The following is a 22,199-nucleotide window of genomic DNA, read 5'->3' as shown; positions in this document are numbered from 1 at the left end:
CAAGCCTTTTGTAAAATATAGTAAGGCTGACTTTAATTTCAGTTCCAATTTACCAGTTTTCTAGTTGAGCGTCAAAGTATCTCAATTGGATTTTTTTATTATTATTATTAAATGAATATTAGTACATACATTTATAGTCCACACTGGCTATACATTATATTATATTCATTATATTCTGTTCTGTCGTTGACAAGTAAACTTCGAAAGGTTCGATTTTTGTTAGTTCCTTTTTCTTTTCTTTCTTTTTTCTTTTGCACTGAGGACGACTTGGCGGAGGTCCTTGTTGGAATATTTGTCCTAACTTGTCCTTTTTCATTTATCGTCATATTATCATGCTTATCCAACGTCGTCATCTACACATTTTTCTCTTATCTCGGATATTTGTCACACGCAAATAGCAGCTTTTTCCATCAAATATGTTGGAGTGAAATTATGGAACAGCATTCAGCTTGAAATAAAACATTGTATAAGATATGTCATTTAAATTTAATTATAAGAAAAATCTTAATTCAAATATTAAAAATAAATATTTTTAAAGAGGATTCTCTCTTTTTTATTTAGTGTAAAGTGCCTTTTTTTCGTTTTTTTTTCTTCTTTTTTTTTCAAATTTTTTTTTTCATTTTTTTTCTTTTAAATAATTATTTATATTAGTTCTATTAATATTCTATTTATCAATGTATTAAATTAAGGAACTATATATAATTTATAAGTCTTTTTTTTCAAAGTTTTTTTGTTTGTCAATTTGTTGTTTTTTTTCAATAATTAGTGATAGTATTTTTATTAATATTAGAGTTCTCCAGGGACTAAATTTAGGCCCTAGGGAACATTGATCAGTCCCTGGAGTTGTGTTTTATTTTTGTGTTTATATTGAATAAAGTCAAAGTTCCCAAAGTTCATGGTTCGCCACTGGCTTCCAAAGTCCTCGTTTTTTCTCCTTTTTTATTTTATTTTTCATTTTGTTATTTTCTTTCCTCTCTGAGTTTCATTTGAATATTAGTAGCCTACATGTCGCGGACATCCACAAACGAATCAGACATCTACCTGGATTTCCCAGCACTATTTAAAAAAAACTATGAAAAATTCAAAATAAAAAAGTTATATATATATATATATTCATATAACTTGTATCACTACACCTTCTATGGTGTACCAGACACACTAAACTAATTAGTGCGAAGTACAAGAATAGCCTTGCTGCGTCTAAGTTGGAAATGATTAAATCAGGAGCTGAGCATGGTGAAACGAATGGGGAATTAGTCCCCTAAATTAAATTATGATGATGATTTAATCATCCTAGATGAAGATGATGGTAAAATGATTGCAAAAGATCGCCCTTTTCGCCAATACGCCTTGGGCTAAATGGATAGAAGGTTGGTCGCGGTTGAGGGGCGAGGATGTCGCAAAGAAAGATTCAAGGGAAATGGGTACTTCCAGAGAGGTTATAAAAAGGGAGGCTTTGAACAGATTGGAATAGAGCTGGAGTGTGCGCAGCTTTGTTGGAGTTGGTTTAGTACTGGAATGAGCTGTTAGTAGTTCTTCAGAAAGACAAATTGCCAGCTGAACACATTTAATTACCCTTCAGCTTTCAATCAGGTTTCCAAAAAAGCTCAAACCCTTTTTATATCTAAGATACCCAACATTCATCTATGATTATCCAAGAAATAATACATATTGGTTTTCCCGATACATGTCTACTACCTTTTATTATACTTTGCCATAAGGGATTGGTGTTACATTGGTTGTCACTAATTTCTTCATGTCTCCTGAATAACATTCAACTGTTATTTTCGACTTACTTCTACAAAGGTTTTTCTTAATTTTTTCAAGTTGCACTTCTTTCATATTGTGACGAGGCTTTAAGCAACTTAAAAAGTACATAATTTATGCTAATTAAATAGTATCCGACTTCATCTACGAAACCCGGGCACAATCCTCCAAAATACTTCCCACCCCTTTTCGCTTTTCCAGCACCAACTTGCCATCTTATCTACTTTCTTCCTCTATCAAAAACCATCCCTATTCGAAGTCTATCTGCGTTGTCAAACATGGACGCCCTCGGGGAGGGCAAGGGCAACCAAGCCTTCCCTAGAAATTGGGACTATAAAGTATTTATGATGAAGGAGGGCCCAAACTCATGATATCGCTGAATAAAACTGAATTCTAGGAGTTTTTAGTTGGAGTATTGTTTTTTCTAATTACTTCTTTTTTAATTTCATACACTTTTATATTGAATATATTTTACCTTTTCATTACAAAAAAAAATATTATTATTATACTTTATAATAAACTTTTTCATTCCTTTATTTCAAGCTGTTTTTACCTATTTTCATTACCTTTCAAAAAAAAAATTATCTGTCTTGCAACCTGTCAAAAGGCAGACATCTAGCGTTGAAATATTGACCGTTTTCTGTGTTAGAAAAATCCTCACGTTCAGATGACCATTTCATGAAGTGTAATTAGAATGAAAAATAAGTTTTATCAAGTGAATGTAAGCAGAAACCTTAAAACTTAAAAAGGAATTATTGAGGGGGGGCTTACTACTCCTCAAATCCTGGATCGTAAAGCAAAAGTTTGTTTGTTTTTTATGGTTCTTTTTCCTATTCAATGTCCCTTGTGCTTAAGCAAATTCTCTTAAAGAATTTTGACAAGTAAAACTTTAGAGTAAAGAGCCAGCAGATGAAGAGGGGAAAGCCCTCCTCGTATAAGGTATATTTTTCTGTCCGTTTTAAGTTTTCGTCTATTCCTGTTGAAAGAACTTTTTCAGGCCCAGCCAAGGTATTATACAGAGTAGAATTCCTTTAAACCCCTTGTGTTCTTGAAATTCTTTGTTTAATTGTTTAATTCAATAACTGTACACTGATTGGTAGCACCTCTTTCCACTTTTTCAGTTTTCCTGTTCAAGAATTGAAATGCTGGTTCGCAATAAACAATTTGCACAAAATTTGAATATAACCGTAGTTTTTTTGAAGAGGAACTTTTGGAGAAAGTATTTGGGAGTTTGAATAGGGAGAAGTTATTATGCAAATGAAAAGGGTTGCCCCTTCCGCTACATCTCACTCATTAAGCTTATGTTTTTAAGGTACTTTTAAAAAAGCTTAATATTTTACTAATTAAATAGACGTTTTTTTTCTTTATTAATTATAAATAATTTGGGAAAGAATTTAAAATTTAGAAAAAACAGCAAGTTTTTGAGGAGGGGGCAACACCCTTTATAACGTAATAATTTCTGTTCGTTTTAAGTTTTGATGTTGCTCCTTATTTTCAGTTGAAAAAACTTTTTTTTTTATTTAGTTTCTGGTCGTTTTGAAATAATGCCAGGATATTTGGCCCCACCTCCACGGAGAAATCCCCTACCCCGCGGAAATATCCTCTAAACAATTTAATCCCGATGAAGATTCACCCCAGGCAATTGCTCTTAACCGCTCTGCGCGTACAATTGAGAAGGAAAAGAGAAGGCAAGACATAAAAAGACTTTTGTATAAAAATTCTGGTAAATTCCCCCAGTGCATAATTTCCCCTGACACGTTAACTCCATGGACACTCCCCGCCACATGAAAAATTCCCCCGTGGCAATCCCTCCTCCGATCCCCCCCCCCCCCCCCCAACATTTATGTCTACATCCCAAAAACAAATAGTATGCGCCAACACTGGGCAAATTTTATAACTTAAATACCTTTCCCTTGGGGCTGTGTGTGGGGGGGGGTTCGAATTATACCCGAAGGCCTTTTAACTTATTGGGCCTTTCAACTATAATGAACAAAATGGCTATCTAAATTAATTTCAAAGCGTGATTTCTCATTGCGTTTACAGTATTTAAACTGTTTTTTTTTGGGGTTTAGGGGGGAAGGTACCTAGGTTAGGTTACGCATTTAACATATGCTATGCTTACCCCCACCCCACCCCCTAATGTGCAAATATGTATCCCCAAATTTTTTCTAAAATATTATATATTATTACTATTTTATTTCATTGGCATTAAACAAAAATGAGTTCTTTAGTGTATAGCTCGGGTTTAGTTATAATGCATAAGTACCAAGTAGGGCATTGAGTAGTGTTCATTTTGCATCTATGTAAGTAAAGAATGTCTCCAAATTTATATTAAAAACTATTTTTCAAAATCTAGAAGGCGGGTTGGAGTTTTTTTTCCATTTCTTTAATTTAGTATCAAAAAACAATGTAGCTTTCAAAAATTAAGGGACGGAGCAAAAAATAGAGTGGGCACATCCCCCCCACCTAACTATTGCCCTGAAAGAAATAAATATTTAATAGTTCTTAGAGTCATTGTTTATAATCAATCACTCAGGAATCAAACATCAGTGTACATTTTCCATTGTACACTTTGCAATGTACTATACCTTGCATTATTTATTACAGTTTTAAAACTTACTTCTCAAACGAAAACTGAAAGTCAACGAACAAAAGAAAAAAGTGTTTATTAATGCGTCTATCCACAAGCGTAGTTCCCCAAGGGCAGGGAACAGACCAGGAATTATGTCGTTACAAAAGGCATTAATGAAGACCGGATATCTATTAATAAACTCAATTTAAACCAAAAATTCAACTAATAAAGAGGTGATATGTTGCATTATGATTATGAGGATCGCATTGCAGCTGCTAGGGGTGACAAAGGTCTGTACAGTTACATACTGAGGACACTTCTATATAGTGCTAAAGAAGTATAGTGTGGTTAAAGATAACAAAAGAAAATAGGATGAATATATAATAGTTTAGAATCAAATTTGGGTTATATATTCGCTCATTAGGGGGGGGGGGTAAAGCAGAATATACATTAGATAATTAACTATACATAGGTAACCTTTTCCCCATTAAACCCAAAAAAACAATCGTTTCAATATTGGGTACAATCCCATTATGAGGGCCGCTCGGCTTAAACACTATAGATTGGCAATAATGAAACCCATTTTGTGACGTCTTATCTGTTGCAAAGCAGACAATGATAGTAAGGTTTTCATCCATATAGTGTGAATTGCCCCTTAAAAGATTAAAGAAGCAGATAAGACCGTCTGAGAAAATATTGAGGTACTTGTGCATTATATTGAGGTACCCACTTCTATAGAAGTGCAATATTGAGGTACCCACTTCTATAGACTGTACAAGGAAACCAGAGACGAAACTCGTCAAACGGCTATTTGCAAGAGATAAATGATTGCAAAGCGTGGTTTCTTATTGATTTTACAATATTTGAACGATTTTTTTTTGGGGTTTAGGGGGATAAAGTACATTGATTAGTTTAAGTATTTAATCTTTGATATGATTTACCCCCCCCCCCCTTTATGTGCAAATATATAGCCCAATTTGTTTTTAATATATTATATTTTCATCCTATTTCATTTTATTTCATTAAGATTAGTCGAACTTGATGAGTGTCGTGTATAGCAGTATGTGAAGCATAATACACAATTACCTTAATGTCTTCTCAGATTGTGTAATCTGCTTCTTTAATCTAGCAAGGAACAATTCACACTATACTGATGAAAACCTTACTGTCATTGTCTGCTTTACAACGGATAAGACGTCGCACAACTGGTTTCATTCTTGTCAATTCATAGTGTTTATAGGTTACGTATTTAATATATGCTATGATTTACCCCCCCCCCTTTATGTGCAAATATATAGCCCAATTTGTTTCTAAACTATTATATATTCATCCTATTTTATTTTATTAGCATTAACCAAGCTTGACTTCGTAACCAAGCTTGACTAGGTTAGGTTACGTCTTTAATCTATGCTATGATTTAACCCCGCCCCCCCCCTTATGTGCAAATATATAGCCCAATTTGTTTCTTATCTATTATATTTTCATCCTATTTCATTTTATTTCATTAGCATTAACCAAACTTGACTTCTTTCGTGTATATCAGTGGGTGAGGTATAATGAACGTCTCAAAAACGAAACTGAAATATAAATAATTGCGTGGTTAAAAGATACGCGGCAGTGGAAATTGCAACGAGTCTAAAACTAAAGTGAAGAACAGATTATATACGGTCACTGAAAAAAATTCTGAAGTAATGATGAACGAAATTGAAGGACAAAGAAATATGCGGTTTAAAGATAAGCGGAAGCGAGGCTTACAACAAGGCAAAAAAAGGAAGTACAAAAAAAAATGCAGTTACAAGACCTACGACAATGGAAATCAGGACGAATAAAAAATTAAAGTGAAGAACAAAGAAATAAGTAGCTAGAAGATATGTGACAGCGGAGACATTGGAAGAAATAGTGCGAGATACAAATAAACTATGCCAAAGGTTACATGAAAATACGAAAATGTCGAGGATAATGTAAATCAACCTGCTGCTTCACTGGAGCAACAGCCTTGGATACGAGACAAGTGACAATGAAAATCAATATATATATATATAATATATATATATATATATATATATATATATATATATATATATATATATATATATATATATATATATATATATATATATATATATATATATATATATATATATATATATATATATATATATATATATATATATATATATATATATATATATATATATATAAGCCTGCCTATCATATCACAAATAAATGATTGAGACACATGCAAAAAGTCGAGGATGATGTAAATCATCCTGTTGTTTTACTGGAGCACCAACATCAGGTATGAGACAAGTGACTATGAAATTGGTGGAAAGAAAAAGATTGAATATCGAGTTGCTTCCCACTCTCTGAAATCATCTACACCAGGTTGTGAGTACGAAGCGTGGTGGGAGTGTGTAATGAACGGCGAACCTGTTAGAGCTGTACCAAGACGATTGAAACTGTGCCAATAACGGTAGATGTGGAACAAACCTGGTAAAAGAATGTGACGTTAATCATCATAGCAAACAGGGAATGTACAGTAGAAGCTTACTAATTAAAATTAAAGAGCCGTAATAAACACATCACTACCGCATCACATCAAAATAAATAATCACATCAAAAATAAAAGTACATTAAAATACATCACACAAAATATATCAAACATAAAGATCCATTTATTCCAAATCAGACCAAAATATTTCTTCAAAACTGCTGTTTTCATGCACTGAGTGACTGGTAAATTCTTCCTTGTCTCCCGATCCCTTCTGTGTATTTGTTTTCTTGTTGTCCACGTCAACTAGACCTGACATTCTTTTCTTCCCTCTTTTTGTTTCTTGAGACGAGCTTGGCTCTCCGATGTTTATACTCTCTGAGACCAAAGGCTCTTTTATGTTCATAATCCTTACCAACCTCGAGTCTAAAATTTCAGGTAGTAAGGATTCATTCCAGAAAGCTTCAAGCTTTGGAAATATTTTCGCCCAGTATTCTTTTGACTGGTGAACTGTAACTATTTCCCAGTCATCAATGGAGTTAAAAACTGTTAAATGGCATATCTTTCAATCTAGTACCTCAAGTTGGCCTTGTATCTGGGCACAATACCTATGATTTTTTTTTTTACTGAAGACCTTCACTGGATAATTCAATAAAAAATCCTTTGATCAGATTTTTGACTGAGCAGCATCAAAAATGGTTTTGAATTCTGGTATATTATGCACAGTTTTTATCTCTATAGGTGTGCCATCAGGGAGCAATCCATCTACAGATACACAAAGATATTGATGCTGTGGATGCACACTAAGTCCTATTTCATCTCCGTTTAAGAATTTTAAGTTGAATTTCTTTTCATACACTTCTAGAGCAACTACTTCTAAATCCAAACCGTTTTTCATAAAGGCAGAGCGGAATCTAGATTTCATGTTTCGAATTTGCTTAACAATTGGGGCAACTCTAGTGCTATTTTTTAAAGTTGCAATTCTATGAATATACTTGCTCGTTATTCTCCTAGATCTCTCTTCCACCCAGTTCCCATTTTTGTTATTGCCCCTTGGTATTATCGAACAAGCGGCTTATACTGGCACTATCCAATTTTAAATGTTGTTTAGTACATTTGTGTCTGGCTGATCTTATTTCATCAGAAGTCATATCTGGCTTATTGCAGTTTGGTCCATAGTCCCGATCGCCAAAGTTATTATTTCTGTTTTTTATCTTAGCAAAATGTTTTCGTTCATGACAACTATAATAACTGGTCAAATTACCTTTAAATCTTAAACGAGGTTCTGCTGTTTTTTTTGCAATACTTTTTCGTTAAGCAAGAAGGACTAGACCGAAAAATATTTTTCCAACCTAATTGATGCCATTTTGAACCTGAATTGTAAGCAAGGCTGGCTCTATTTACTCTTGCGTGGGGTGAACTTCCCTTAGACCGACTAATTTGCTTTCCACCGATGAACTTTGCAACAACTGACATGTAGCTTTCGACTAAGTTTGCAGTTCCGCCATTTCGGAGCTCCTCTGCTTTTCGACATACAACCTCTACCCCCGTCATATCATCCTCAAACACGTGCATGGTCGGAGTATTCCACCGACTTTCTATTTTATCATTAAGGAATTCAACAATTTTAGGGCAACAAGAATCGTATTTTGTGTGGTTTCCAAAAACATGGTAAGGACCTCTTTTAACAAGTTCTTCAATTCTTCCAACGTTCCATTATTTTCGGAATTTATTTTGGTTGAACCTCTTAAATTTTTGGTCAATTGTTGGATAATTCCTCTGGGAAGAAATTTGGTGTACAAACCTTTCTTATTTTTGCACAAGTTATATAGATGCGTTGTATAGTTCTTTGTGACGTGATTGGCACATTCATCTTTCCGTATGTTTGAACTGTAAGTTGCCTTCCAATCACTTTCGACTATTAAAAAGGGAACAAGCCACTCCAATTTTCAATCGAAAGGGCCATTTTCGAAGTTTCTACGACAACTCCTTCGATACGAAGTGCCCTGGTCTAAAGGAAAAAATAATAATACATTGTGCCAACATCGTTGTTTACTTAGGCGGCACGATTGCGCTGCCTATGATACAGAAGCTACTTCACTGAGGAAATGCCTTAGATTTACATATGCAGTTTCCATCTGGAATTCCAGATAAGTAAATATCGGTAAATATTGCTAACCCATCGATACCAGAAGAACCACCACCGCTTCCCAAACTCTCTCCTTCGTTTATTTTAGGATTAATGAGAGTTGTTCTGTAATTTCAGATGAGGGTGAAAAATCCTGTGTGTGTTATCCAAGCTGCACCTTCCTAAAAAAAAATAAAAAATAAAACATAAAAAAAAATGCTGGTTGATAAACCTACATTCACAACATGTATACACATAAGAGAAGTAATTATTGATGTATTGGAAACACTACTACTACTACTAATAACTCACCGCAGCACCAAGCCACCTGAGGCCAACACAGCTATACACGCTCCCAATCCATCTTATTCTATTCAAAGCCTCCCTTTTTACAGCCTCCGTGGAAGCTCCTATTTCCCTTAAATCTTCCTTTATGACATCATTACACTCCAACCGCAGACGACCTGCTTTCCGTTTAGCCCTAGGCGGTTGCCTTCCGTTTAGCCTTCATAGGTTACAAATCCGGATTGACTACTCCCTCTCATTTTATTAACATACCAATACAACATTTTAGTACCATGCCGTCTAGCTACATCTTCCAGATCCTCGGGAGTTTTTTCCAAGGTCTCCACTTCACACCTCCTGAGTTCTTATTTTATGCTTTCTCCACTTTCATTACTTTTCTCTTATTTTCATACGATCTATTGGAAGTGCTCTGTTTTATATAGCTCATAAGGATAGACATATCTTTACAAATCTCAGGAATAGCTCAGGGATAGATTTTTTTATTCCATATGGAAACTACTATAAAAAAAACCAAAGTAAAGCTTATTGCACATCATTATATACCAGAACTCCAGTGTCAAGGCCCGGGGATGTCTTCTTCATAGCTTTACAGGTCTGTTAGCTGGAAACCAGGCACTAGAAAGGCCCCTCTAGCCCCCCCCCTCCGCCCAAACAACAAACCCAAAACACCATCAAGCATGTTTGCTTCCTCTATTGGATATCCTGGAGGCAAGTAGTTAATCTTCCTCCAAATCATGAAACATCCTTTCATCTGAAACATAAATTTTTATTGTTTGAGTACAGCTCGTAATATTTTTTTTCATCCTCCTCCAGAAAATTACATTGTACGTGCCTGGGAAGCCTACCGTGAATTTTTCTCCTAACTATTGTGCATAAAGAAAGCTTTTCCCCATCAATTTCAGATTGAAGGGGTGTAAAATCAGAACGCACCGGAAGCAATCTTAAAAGATCCTGGATTGGGTGGAATGAACCTAGTACATGTAATATTTACTTACCGGTAGTTTAAATTCAGCCACCCTCTGTTTATATTTTTCTTCCTCATAGCTCAAAGGTATTCTTGACGGTTTCTATCCGAAAGTCATAAGGATATCAAACAGTTCGTGGTAACGAACTGTAAGTAAGGAGCGACCCGGCTCAATGGTAACCGAAACTCTAAAAAACGGGATTTTGATACCAATAGATACATCGAAAGAATCAGATTTTAATTCTGATTTCAAATATATAAGTTTCATTAAGTTTAATCTTACCCATCAAAAGTTACGTGCCTGAGAAAACTTGGCTGATTTTCGAAAAAAGGGGGAAAGACCCCCTAAAAGTTATAGAACCTTAATGAAAATCACACCATCAGATTCAGCGTATCAGAGAACCCTACTGTAGAAGTTTCAAGCTCCTATCTACAAAAATGTGGAATTTTCTATTTTTTGCCAGAAGAAAGATCACGGTTGCGTTTTTTTTTTTGTGTTTTTTTTTCCCAGGGGTGATTTTATCGAACCAGTGGTTCTATAATGTAGTGGGAAGGTTCATTGGAATGGAAATTAAGATTTCTAGTGCCCTTTTTAATTGAACAAAAAATGGAGTGCAACTAGTCCCCCTCCAACGGTCATTTTTTTCCCAAAGTCACCCGATCAAAATTTTGAGATAACCATTTTGTTCAGCATGGTCGAAAATATGATAAATATGTTTCTTATGATGACTTGATCCCCCAAAGTTCCCAGGGGGAGGGCTGAAAGTTATGAACTTTACTCAATGTTAACATATAGTATTGGTTATTGGGAAGTATACAGACTTTTTCAGAGGAGATTTTTTCTGGTTGTTGGGGGAAGGAGAGGGTCGGGGGCTATATGGAAGGATCTTTCCATGAAGGAAGTTTTCATGGGGGAAGGGACATTGCTATGAAGGGGGCGCCGGATTTCCCAGCATTATTAAAGAAAAAGATCAGGAATTAAATAAAAAAACAAGTTTTTCAACTGATCAACTGATTGTGATTAAGAGGTCATTTTTAAAGAACTGGAAAAAAAATTCGAACTATAGTTTAAAGAGCAGGGTATTGACTAGGGGGCGAACCCCCTAATATACGTGTTAAAAATTTATGAATATAGAAGTTCGTTACGTAAGTTAATTCTAAGTTACGTATATTTATTACTAATAAAAACGTTCGTAAATGAAATTAAACAAGTTTCGAGAAAGCCATTTAACCAAATATAATATGCAAATTTTGTTTTAATTATTCATGTACGGTGAGCCAAAATCAAAACCTGCATTAATTCAAAAACGTTCAAAAATTAAATAAAAAAACAAGTTTTTTTAACTGAAAGTAAGGAACGACGTTAAAACTTAAAACGAACAGAAATTATTCCGTATATGAAGGGGCTGTCCCCTCCTCAACGCCTCGCTCTTTACGCTAAAGTTTGACTTTCTCACAACTCTATTTTTTTAAACAATAAAAAAACTTTAGCGTAAAGAGCGAGGCGTTGAGGAGGGGACAGCCCCTTTCATATACGGAATAATTTCTGTTCGTTTTAAGTTTTAACGTCGTTCCTTACTTTCAGTTAAAAAAAACTTGCTTTTTTTATTTAATACAGAACAGAGTCCAATCAAAACTGCGGGCTTTCTTCCTATTGGCTGACGAAATAACGCTACTAAGCGGGAAACAGTGGGAAAACAAAGTAAAAATCGAACAATTTTTTTGTTTGTATTTTTTGCTTTTGTATTTAATTTAGTTTGTGATAGACATCAGACACTTGCTGTAATTGCTGTAGATTATGAAATCTGCATACCGTCCAAAATTCTAGCCTTTGGAGCAGATTTCATGCCTTATAGCAATAAAATTATGAAAACTAAAAATAATTTTTTTCACCTTAAAAAAAAATAATTTAATAATTCTGTAACCAACATTTTTTTTTTTTGAATACCAGTAGAATCAATTGAAAAAATATCTACTTTCATTTTATATCTACTAAATTTTTATTAAAGAAACTAAAATAACTTGTTTTCTTTTTTTCGACAAAAGATGACAAATATATATAAAAAGTAAAACCAACATTATTTTACTTTCTAACTCAGGAGTCGTCAAAAAAAAAAAATCAGCGCAAAATCACTTAAATCGCAGCAGCTATTCCCGATTTTCTAGCATAGGGAAAATAGCATTAGCCACTAATAAAGATGATTAGCCTTAAGGGTAATTGTCTTTATTGTTCCCACTCAATTTTTGAAAGCGATCCTACGAATCTTTGTAACGCCACTGCTTGTATCTCTTCGAAAGTAAATCCGTTTATTAGACTATTGAGAGAAACATAATTAGTCTTTGTCGCCTGGGTTCTTTTTTTGTTAATCCAGTTTAACACAGGAGAAAAACAAAAGATGTTGATTTAGTAAAAGCACGTTAGATTCTATGAAGATCCAATTAAATGAACAGGTTATGATATGTAAAAGAAAATATAACCACTGCTGAGCTAAAAATTGTATTTTCTTTCGCATATCAAATTAAAAATAGAAGAAATTGTAGGAAAAATGGAAAAAATCTTTAGATTTCTAGGGGACAAGGTTACTACGAACCCCCTCCTCCGCTCATTGCATGTCAGTACTTAAACATTCATTCGAATTAAATAAAAACACATTTCATATTATGCAAGTCGATACATAAGAAGTACAGAACGTGTCGCTTCCGATTGCTTTTGTTTTTTTTTTCTAGGAAGGACACGAGGGAGGGGGGAGAAATTGGGTGAAAACTTTGAAGTTTCTACACTATTTTTTTCACTTTTGGAATTAACTCTAACACTTTGGAATATACTGCTAACGAATTTTCTAATTGTATCTGATATTTTTAATTTAACCCAACTGGTTTTTCCTTTTTTGTGATTTACCACCCTTCCTCAATACCACTTCCAAAGAGATTCCTGCGAACATGATTCTTATATAGCTTGCATCATACAAAAAGTATATAATTGGTAATTCGATGTGTGTGTGTGTTTGTGTGTTGACTTGTGCCTGTGTTTTCTTCTATGTGTTTTTGCGCCCCTCAGTATAATCCTGCTAAGTAACTAAGAAGACTAATCCACCTTTCCATAACAAATTTACTATGAAAAATAAGTAGCATACAAACAGAATTAAACTAAATGAAACTGATTTATTAGATACCTATACAATATAGAAGTTCGTAAACGAATAAATAAATGCATACGCGTACTAATGAACGTATTTTGGAGGAAATACAACCTCTCGGAGGCATATGGACGTAAAAACATTAAAAATTAAGACAATTTGTATGGAAATACAAGAAAAGCAAGAATATGGAAAAACTCGCGATTTCACAGCAAAAGACCCTCGGCTATCGTAGGTACTAACGTTAAAATACAACAACGAAAGCAAACGGCCTATAATCTCTTCTTTATAATTGTTTCATTTGACAAACTGTCATCACATTTTCAAGTTAATAGAGCCGGATAAGGGGCTATTGTAACAATTGGACCCGATCACACCCCTTGTTGTAATGGGCCCCACCCTGCCATCAAAATGGACAGAATTTTCTTTTTCGAAATTGTGAAATATTCTCTACGATTCATGTAACCGGTGCCCCATGAGAGGATCATTTTCGAGGCTAAAACTAATAAGAAATCTAGAAAACGGAATTTGGAAACCAATAGATACATCAAAAGAATCGGCTTATTATGCTGATTACAAATATAAAGTTTTATTAAGTTTTGTGTTACCCTACCAAAGCCAACAATCCTGAGAAAAATTGCCTGATTTTTGAAAGAGACAAAGCACCCCCTAAAAGTCAAAGAATCTTATTGAAAATCACACCATCAGATTGAAGTAGAGATGACCCTATAACTCCGATTGCTCACCCCTGCTGCCACCTACAACTTTTTTGCACCCCAAATATGGGCATAGAGTCCCTAGAGAGAACATGTGGTTAATGGGGTCAATGACCTCTTTCTCCAGGGGTGTTTTGGCCAAGTGCCGGCTAGGGAAGAATGTTTTGCTCTAGGAATGAGTATTTGTAGTTGCTATTTTTGGCCAAGTGCCGGCTATGTAAGAATGTTATGATCTAGGAAAGAGTATGTGTTTTTGTCGTATGCTAGGGAAGAATGTTATGATCCACAAATAGTATTGGTTGTTGTTTTTCGAGATAAATTTTATGAGTTTCCAGGAAACGGATAGATCACGTGGGTCCTTCTCAGCCAATAAGAGGGCTGGTTACATATCCTTTCTAAGCAAATCAGAGGGATTTTTACACATGATTTCACCGTTACATAACAAATCGCCCTTGAGATTTCGTATATAACCGACATGCAATGTGATTAAATTATCAGAAAGTATTTTGACATAATGTAGAAATTTGATGAATTAGAAGCATTGGGAACCTCAATTTACCATGTAAGTTCCGTTTTTATTTTAAAAATAAAAATATTTTACGTTGTCCCCCGCCCGGATATTAGGGTACATCCCCCCCACCATACCCAGCCCCCCGCACTCACCTCATAATAAGAGATCGACAACATAAAAGGTGGTCGTATACACTCACAACCTACCCACCCCTCCATCATTGTTTTTACAACCAAATTCTCGCAAAAAGAAATAATTATCCTCTCGAAAAATTTAGCTTTTCCATATTGTAATCTTTTCTCTAATTGAGACTTCCGTCACTGTTGTTATTAAGCGTTCTGTTTTGACATAATGCTCCAGCACGAAGCCTATAATTAGCTGTCACCCCTTTTCCTGTCTGTATACATTAGCTGGTTTTACGCAATCGAGGTTTTCAGTGCTTTTACGTAATTCAGTGTTTGTCTGAAAATAGCGGTCAGCTAATTTTGTCTGCAAATTAGTGATAGACCTAAGGGGGGTTAATTTTCCTAAATTTAGGGGAGGGGGCGTGAATCCGTGATTTTGGCTGGGGAGGGGGTTAGCACTTTTAAGAGTGACAAAATTGAAATGAAAAGATCAGTGTTTCATACTTAAGTGTCTAACCATGTCTCTTCGAAATTTAGCGAGTTTAGCTCTAACCATTTTCCTAAATTTAGGGGCGGGCGCGAGAATCCATGAATTTTGCTGGGGCGGGGGCTAGCACTTTTAATAGTGACAAAATAGAAATGAAAAGATAATTGTTTCTTACTTCAGTGTCTAACCATTTCTCTTCGAAATTTAGCGATTTTAGCTATAGCATTTGAATAAAAGATAGTAAGATATATTCTTTATTGATATGCCATTCGATTGAATATATCGCAAGATTAACTCAATGAGAGGATGGACCTAGGGATGGCTTAATTTTCCTAAATTTAGGGGAGGGGGTGTGAATCCAGGATTTTTGTTGGGGATGGGTGTAGCACTTTTAATAGTGACAAAATAGAAATGAAATGATCCTGGTTTTTTACCTTAATTGTTTTCGACTTCAGTGTCTAACCAGTTCTCTTTGATTTTTTAGTGATTTTAGCTATAGCATTTGAATAAAAGATATTAAAATATATTATTTACTGATATGCCTTTCGATTGAACATATCGCAAGATTAACTCAATGAGAGGATGGACCTAGGGATGGCTTAATTTTCCTAAATTTAGGGGAGGGGGCGTGAATCCAGGATTTTTGTTGGGGAGGGGGTTAGCGCTTTTATTAGTGACAAAATAGAAAATGAAAGATAATTGTTTTTATCATAATTGTTTTCTACTTCGTTGTGCGAACCATTTCTCTTTGACATTTTAGCGATTTTAACTATAGCATTTAAATAAAAGGTAGTAAGATATATTCTTTATTGATCTGGTATGCGCTAGAATAAAAACTGAACATTTGTATAATAATGCATTGAGTTATTTCTGAGAAAAGTTGAACTTATTATAATCAAACTATGATTTTCAGAGTTTAGGTTGCTTTCGACAAAGATTTCTGTTTACATATGGCAAATTTCCACAAGGTGATTGATCCATGGTCCTTCCAAATGTGATAGAAGCTACTACACCCTGCTTCAATCTCCTTTTACGTATTCAAACTGAATGTTCGTATAACAATGCTTTGAGTTATTCCTCAGAAAATTGACCCCTCCAAATATTTACTCAGAGGAGCGGTTGCTGAAATGTAAAACGTTACTTATTTGCCAATCATTTTCACAGTTTTCAAGTTCAGATCTTCGAAGACACTCCCTCCTTCTCAGTTTATTCTATAAAAATGAGCTATTTTTGATATAGTTTCAGAAACATTACATATTTATTTAATTTAAGCACTTTTTTTTCAGATATAATAATGTTTGGTGTGATTGACACAGCATGTATTGGTCTGAAATATTCCTCAACTGGCATTATTTTCGAAGCAGCTTTCTTACTCCTAGACAATCAACGACGTGAAATTCATTGCTATAAATGGAACATCACATACAATATGTATAAGTACGAGAAAAACAGATGGAGTCCAACACTAAATTTCATGAATCGAAATGGCTTTTACGCTAAAACCATACGACCACATAATGAAAATGGCTATGAAATAAAACATGTACAAGAGGAAATTTAGGAAATATTCAGTTTTTTCGGTGCGCAAGCTGTTTATGTTAAGGGAAACGTGCCAACTGATAAATTCTTACTAGAAACATGCGATAAAAACATAGAATAATTCAATTTAGAAGACTTCAAATGTTAGAAATACCTGCATTCAGTCCATTACCCAGGAGATGAAGTTAGATATCTCACTCAATGGATACTGGAAAAGATACCTGACATGGAAAAAGGCATCAGATATCCAAAAACCTAAACTTGCTCCTCCTCATATAAAATTGATTAAGCTTCTTTTTTTTTTAATACGCTATTATGTATTTTTTTCAAACATTTTTAAATATGTTTGATCAATAAATATCTTAAGCCTCAAACGTTTTTATTATTTAAAATAGTCAATCGCCATGAAAATTATACTTTTAGATTCAAAATGCCAGGGAACACACTTTCAAGTTCAGCACGTTGGAGAACCCTAAATAGTCACCCCTAAAACGGTAAGTTAACCCTAAAAGGTTAAAGAATTTCCCTGAAATTACACTTTCAGATCCAACACGTCAGGGACCATACTTTCAGGTTCAGCATTTAGGAGAACCCTTTATGCTCACCATTAAAAAACTTAATTTAACCATAACATATTACAGAAGTTCTGACATCACACGTTCATGTTCATCACATAGGAGAACCCTAAATGATCATCACTAAAAAAAGGTACGTTAACCCTAAACGCTTAAAGATTTATTCTGAAATCACAATTTCAGGTTAGGTTAGGTAGGACCCCGACCCTCACTACCCCAACCCCGCAGTAACCCCCCGGCCCCAAAGGCCCCCAGGGGTTGTCTGAAACCTATGATTTGGGGTGGTTAATTTTCTATTTTGGACTTTTCTGAGCTAGGCTTCTTAGCCTATCATTGGTGCGTGTTGACTGAAACGTATGATATGGGATATGTAATTTGATCTTTTAGACTTTTCACAACAAGATTTCTTAGACTGTCGTAGGTGTTTGGCGTCTGAAACCTAGGTTTAGGGGTGTGTGGGTTGCTATTTTTTTACTTTTCTGAGCTGGATTTTTTAGCCTTTGGTAGGTGTGTGTTGACTGGAACCTATGATTTGGTAGGTTTTATTTGCTATTTTTGACATTTCTGAGATAGATTTCATAGCCTTTCATAGGTATGTGCTTTCAGAATATTATGATTTGGGAGGTGTAGTTTGCTTTTTTGGACTTTTCAGAGCTAGGATTCTTTGTCACTCATAGGTGTTTGTTGTCTGAAACTTCAAATTTGGGATGAGTAGTTGGCTATTTCAGACTTTTCTGAGCTAAGGTTTCTTAGTATTTCGTAGGTGAATGTTGTCTAAAACTTATGATTTGGGATATGTAAATTACTATTTCGGGCTTTTCTGAGTTGGACACTTCTAAATTTTTCCGTAGAAGATAGGAAAAGTTATACTATGATTTTGATTATTTTCATGAAGATAAAAAGTTTCACTTTAATTCTAAATTTTCTTAAATTCAATTCCGACCTTTCTCAAAGAGATGAACAGTTCTTTATTTCACAAAGACATAAAGAAATTTAAAGTTCAATTCTAAATTTCTCGGTGGAAGATAGAAAAAGTAATAACATACTTGTGAGTATTTTCACGGAAGATAAAAAGTTCTAGTTCAATTTAAAATTTTCTCAACGAAGTCAAGGAAAGTTCAAGTTCTCTTCTGAACTTTACCAAAGAACACACTTCAATTCTAATTTCTCCAGAGAAAACAAAAATCTTCCACTTCACTTCTTTATTTCACAATGACATAAAGAAATTTAAAGTTCAATTCTAAATTTTCGGTGGGAGATAGAAAAATTAATACCATACTTGTGATTATTTTCACGGAAGATAAAAAGTTCTAGTTCAATTTAAAATTTTCTCAATGAAGTGAAGAAAAGTTCAATTTCTCTACTGAATTTTACCAAAGAACACAATTCAATTCTAATTTCAACAGAGAAAATAAAAATCTTCCAATTCAGTTCTTTATTTCACAAAAGACATAGAGAAATTTAAAGTTAATTTCTAAATTTTTCGGTGCAAGATAGAAAAAGTAATACCATACGTGTGAATATTTTCCCGGAAGATAAAAAGTTCTAGTTCAATTTAAAATTTTCTCAACGAAGTGAAGAAAAGTTCAAGTTCTCTTCTGAACTTTACCAAAGAACACACTTCAATTCTAATTTCTCCAGAGAAAATAAAAATCTTCCACTTCAGTACGCGCGCGTACGTAGGCTAACCTAGCCTAACCTAACTTAACCTAACCTAACTTAATCTAACCTAACCTAACCTAATCATACACCTAACTTTTTGCATGTCTCTCACCTAACCTAAGCTAGCCTAAGTGAAGCGTACGTAGGCTAACCTAACCTAACTTAATCTAGTCTAACCTAAGCTAACCATACTCGCCGGAAAAGGTTAGGTTAACTTATCACGAGCACTCATGATAAGTTAACCTAACCTAACCTAACTTAAACATGTAGAAATGTTTCTATTTATTTATTAATATTTATTTATACCTAACCTAACCTATTGTTTTTAAGGTTAGATGAAAGAATTTGAACGATTGTGTTTAAAAATAGAACGAGTCATTCATTTTCTAATTAGAGAATTTGATTGGTAAATCCATAAGACAAAGGTGCTAAAATTTAATTTAAAATTAGAAAAGAACTTTAAATTTTTCATCTCTTTGTGAAAAAAACAGAACTGAAGTGGAGCCTTTTTATTTTATTGGAAAAATTAGAAGAGAACTTTTAATTTTTTATTTATTTGAGGAATTAAGAAATGAAGTGGAATCTTTTTTCATTGTAATTGGTAAAATTCAGAATTGAGCCAAGTTTGTTTACTTCTTTAAGAAAATTCAGATGAGAACTTGAACATTTTGTACTTCTTCGAGAAAACTCAGAATTAAAATGATGCTCCTTATCTTCATGTCGAATATTCAAATCAATGTATAACTTTTTCTATCTTCTATGAAAAATTTGCAACAGAACTTTAAATTTTTCATCTCTTTGCAAAAAAAAGGTAGTGAACTTAAGAAAATTAGAATTAAAGTGAAACTTTCTATCTTCACTGGAAAATAATCACAATCATAGTATAACTTTTCCTATCTTCTACAGAAAAATTTAGAACTGAACTTTAAATTTTTTATCGTCTTTGAGAAATTAAGAACTGAGGTGGAACGTTTTTTCATTTTCATTGGTAAAATTCAGAATTGAGTTAATTTTTTCTATTCTTTAAGAAAATTCAGAAGAGAACTTGAACAATTTTTACTTCTTCGAAAAAACTCAGAATTAAAGTGGAGTTCCTTATTTTCATGTTGAATATTCACGATCAATGTATGGCTTTTTCTATCTTCTATGAAAAATTTGGAACAGAACTTTAAATTTTTCATCTCTTTGAGAAAAATCAGAACTGAATTTAAAAAAATTATAAATAAAGTGAAACTTTTGATCTTCATGGAAAAAAATCGCAGTCATAGTATTACTTTTTCTATCTTCCATCTAAAAATTTAGAATAGAACTTTAAATTTCTTTATTTCTTTGGGGAACTTAAAACTGAAGTGGAAGATTTTTATTTTCTCTGGAGACAATAGAATTGAAGTATGTCGTTTTGTAAGGTTCAGAAGAGAACTTGAACTTTTCTTCACTTCGTTGAGAAAATTTTAAATTGAACTAGAACTTTTTATCTTCCGGGAAAATATTCACAAGCATGGTATTACTTTTTTTATCTTGTAACAAAAAATTTAGAAATGAACTTTAAATTTCACTATTTCTTTTGTGAAATAAAGAACGGAAATGGAAGACTTTTATTTTGTCTGCAGAAATTAGAATTGAATTGTGTTCTTTAGTAAAATTCAGTAGAAAACTTGAACTTTTCTTTAGATCATTGAGAGAATTTTAAATTGAATTAGAACTTTTTTTCGTCCTTGAAAATGATCCCAAATATGTTATTAATTTTCTATCTCCCACATAAAAATTTAAAATAGAACTTTAAGATTATTTGTCATTGTAAAATAAAGAACTGAAATGTAAGATTTTTCTCTTCTCCGTAGAAATTATAATTGAATTGTGTTCTTTTGTAAAGTTCAGAAGAGAACTTGAACTTTTCTTCACTTCGTTGAGAAAATTTAAAATTGAACTATAACTTTTTATCTTCCGTGAAAATACTCACAGGTATTGTATTAATTTTTGTATCTTCCATCGAAAAATTTGAATTGAAGTTTAAATTTCCTTATGTCTTTGTGAAATAAAGAACTGTTCATCTCTTTGAGAAAGGTCGGACTTGAATTTAAGAAAATTTAGAATTAAAGTGAAACTTTTTATCTTCATGGAAAATAATCACAATCATAGTATAACTTTTCCTATCTTCTACGGAAAAATTTAGAAGTGTCCAACTCAGAAAATCACAAAATAGTAATTTACATATCCCAAATGATAAGTTTCAGACAACACACACCTATGAAAGGCTAAGAAATATAGCTCAGAAAAGCCAGAAATAGCAAACTACTTATCCCAAACTATTGGTTTGAGACAACAAACACCTATGATGGACTAAGAATCCTAGCTCTGAAAAGTCCTGAAATAGCAAACTACATATCCCAAGTCATAATGTTCTGACAACACATACCTATGGAAGGCTAAGAAACCTAGCTCAGAAAAGCTGAAAATTGCAAACTAACCATCCCAAATCATTAGTTTTAGACAGCACTCACCTATGAACGGCTAAGAAATCCAGCTCTGAAAGGTCGAAAAATAGCAACCAACATATCTCCAAATCATAGGTTTCTGACAACACATACCCATAAAAGACTATGAAATCCAACTCAGAAAAGCCTGAAATAGTAATTTATATATCCCAATCATAGGTTTCAGACAACAAACACCTATTAACAGCTAAGAAAACTAGCTCAGAAAAGTCAGAAATAGCAAACTACCCATCCCAAAGCATAGGTTTCAGAAAACCCCGGGGGGCCTGGGGGGGCGGGGGGTTAGTTCGGGGTGGGGGTAGTGAGGGTCGGGGTCCTACCTAACCTAACCTGAAATTGTGATTTCAGAATAATTCTTTAAGCGTTTAGGGTTAATTTACCTTTTTTTTAGGGATGAGCATTTAGGGTTCTCCTATGTGCTGAACCTGAATGATAGTACTTTTTCTATCGTACTTCGCATAACTTGAAAATTGAGGATAAATTTCATTATGTATTTTGCTAATTAAAAAGCTGTAGTGTAGTATATTTGAGGTCTCCTTATATTTTATAATTGCTTGGTGTTATCTGATAAAATTCATAATAGAACATGAACATTTCTTCACTTCATTTAGCGACTCTAGAATTGAATTATAAATTTTATTAGTCTTGGAAAATGAAACCATTCACAATATTAGTTTTTTTATCTACCACCGAAAATTTAGAATTGAACTTTAAATTTCTTTAT

Source organism: Artemia sp. Qi Xiang Cuo, chromosome 21 (assembly GCF_049724085.1).
Source record: "Artemia sp. Qi Xiang Cuo chromosome 21, ASM4972408v1, whole genome shotgun sequence".
Taxonomy (NCBI): Eukaryota; Metazoa; Arthropoda; class Branchiopoda; order Anostraca; family Artemiidae; genus Artemia; species Artemia sp. Qi Xiang Cuo.
This window is presented reverse-complemented; position numbering follows the sequence as displayed.